This window comes from Leptodactylus fuscus, chromosome 2, assembly GCF_031893055.1.
Source record: "Leptodactylus fuscus isolate aLepFus1 chromosome 2, aLepFus1.hap2, whole genome shotgun sequence".
Classification (NCBI taxonomy): Eukaryota; Metazoa; Chordata; class Amphibia; order Anura; family Leptodactylidae; genus Leptodactylus; species Leptodactylus fuscus.
In genome coordinates, this window is record NC_134266.1 from 18,430,707 (window position 1) to 18,433,504 (window position 2,798).

The following is a 2,798-nucleotide window of genomic DNA, read 5'->3' on the forward strand; positions in this document are numbered from 1 at the left end:
GCCCCCCACAATGTCCTCCTGCCCCATATAATTCATTGACGAAGGTAGCACTTTTCTACTCTATTAACTCCATGGTTACTTTTTGTAATTGTTTTATACGTTATGAATAAAAGTTAAATTTTATATCTGGACATCTCCTGGGTCCTTGGCCAGTAAGAGCGGAATTTTTTACCGTCTTTTCATATCGTTCCAACCTACCTGAGTCCGTTTGGTATTCCTGCTCCTGGATTGAAGGCTTCATTGTTATTTATATGGTGAGCTGAAAAACATACTTTTTTGTATATATCCATATAATTCAACCTTTCCTCCACAGTAACTCCTGCCACCATCAGTTACTCTTTTCCCAAGTCCCTTCTGCTCCCTACAATGTCCTCCTAAATACCACAGTACTTTCTGTTCCCCTCCTGTCCCACAAAGTGCCCCCTCTCTTTCATACTACCCCCTGTCCCCCACAGTGCCCCTTGTATTTAGTTACCCTCCCACGTCCACAGACCCCAGTTCTCTGTCAAAAAGAATGATAAAATCTTTGGATCTTTGGTACATATGGCCCAATGACACGACTGTATCTACCTATGCCAGGCCGGAGACATCTCAGACTATAGGCTACAACTCTTTTTTTCCTTGACATTGTCCAAAATATATTGGGACACCCTCCTACATGTTAGATGGTCAAACAGTTCCACCGAAATCAGTAGTTTCAACCACTGTTGGTTTTTTGTGTATGTCCACCATTAACGCTCCTGGCTATGGCCATGCAATGTGGACGCTCCTATCAAATAACCTACATTTGCTTATAATATACATCTGTAACCCGCACAGGTCTCCTGCAAGAACCAACAATTCTCCATAAAAAAAAATCCATCATTGGCAACTCAAACAGATGAGTCGAAACACATTTATTCCAGACTATTGGGATGTGTAAACCTTGTAACCAGTTAACTACTTCTGACACCTCATATAAATAAAAACACACAGACCTTGGGTGTGGTTAAACTGTGATTGGCCACAGCGTATTTACTTATAATTTAACATTTTAATACAACATTTACAAAAACAAACCCCTTCATGCCCCGCCTTCTTCCTGTACGACTTCTCCAAAAATTGCCCACTGGTGGACAGTGGACTTGTTGACAAACTCCTTCCCACTGCGGGGCATGGCCTTCCGCCACGCTGCGACAACTGCAAGAAAGAAAAACCAGAAAAGCAAAAAAGGAAAACAAAACAACCAACCAGGAAAAACCGCAAGGGTAGGGTGGGAGGGAGTTCCTCTCGCCAGCGTTGAGGCAGAAGGTGCTGACTCCGCCCACGTACCCCAGTTAAGTAAATTCTGTTTGTTTGGCACCGCCCCTTGACTCCGCCTCCCCTCCTCCGCCCCTTAACACCACAAAGGCGCGAAATTGACGCGGGAAAAGCAAACGGGGGAGGTCAAGGTGAGGTCAGCCATTTTAAAACAAAACCACGGAGAGGTGTCTGTTTAACCCAAACCATAGGGCAGCTGTTAAACTACCAAAACCCCCATAGTCTCTGCCCTTTTCGTTACACACATTAAGGGCTACCAGACTATTGGGATGTGTAAACCTTGTAACCAGTTAACTACTTCTGACACCTCATCTAAATAAAAACACACAGACCTTGGGTGTGGTTAAACTGTGATTGGCCACAGCGTATTTACTTATAATTTAACATTTTAATACATTTACAAAAACAAACCCCTTCATGCCCCGCCTTCTTCCTGTACGACTTCGCCAAAAATTGCCCACTGGTGGACAGTGGACTTGTTGACAAACTTCTTCCCACTGCGGGGCATGGCCTTCCGCCACGGGAGCAGGCAATGTAAACCTACACTTGACTGTGACCAACCCCACCCAAAAGAACAACAGCCTTCTCCACACCCTCCTGCAGACCGGCCAAGAATATGTCGAGGCCAATGGGGTTCAAATGAACCCCATCCCTCAGAAGGAGGAGGCCATTGTCGCCCTCCAACTCAGTATGGCGCACCGACACCCCCCCGAGTGCCTTAACATGCCTGGACACCCGCACATTCAGCAATCTGCGTGACCGCTCCAAAGCCGCCATGTTCCTCGCACCCTGCCAATGCTTGCGAGGCACCACTTCCGACCAAACCAAAACTACTTTCACAAAAAACTGAGAAAAGCGTGAAAAATCTTGCTTTATAACCGCTATCAAATCCCCCAACTTCACCTTCCCCAAATCATTTCCCCCCGCATGAATGAGCAAAATGGCCTCACCAGATACAGATCCGCTGAGGGCGGCAACGGCGGGAAGGACATTCAACCACCTCAAACCTCTAGTACTGGACCACTGCACATCGATGCCGCGCAGGCCCAATGACAGACCACCGGGGCGCACTGCTGCGCGCTTGTGAGCCCAATAAATATACGAATGCCCCACGAGCAGCACTGGAACCAAACGGGCATCTGAAACAAAGAAACATTAAAAGAGAAATAAACAAAATAATTAGTCAGTAAGCAAATCCGGGCGAATATAAGAACCATAACATTCCGAACGCCATCTCCCCAAGCGCTTCACACTGTCACCATCCATCCCACAAGCATCCGCCACAGTAGCCGCCCCGATTCTGAAGGAATGGGTCCCAAACTCCGAAGGATCCAGACCCAGATTAGCCAAACAAGATCTAAAGACTGAAGAAAATTGAAACCGTGTCAGCGAAAGGCCAGACCTATGGGACAAAAAACACTTACCCTCAACACGCACCGACAAAAATTCACGCACACACCGCACAGGACAAGATGCAGAACCCACCACCTTCAGAGTCA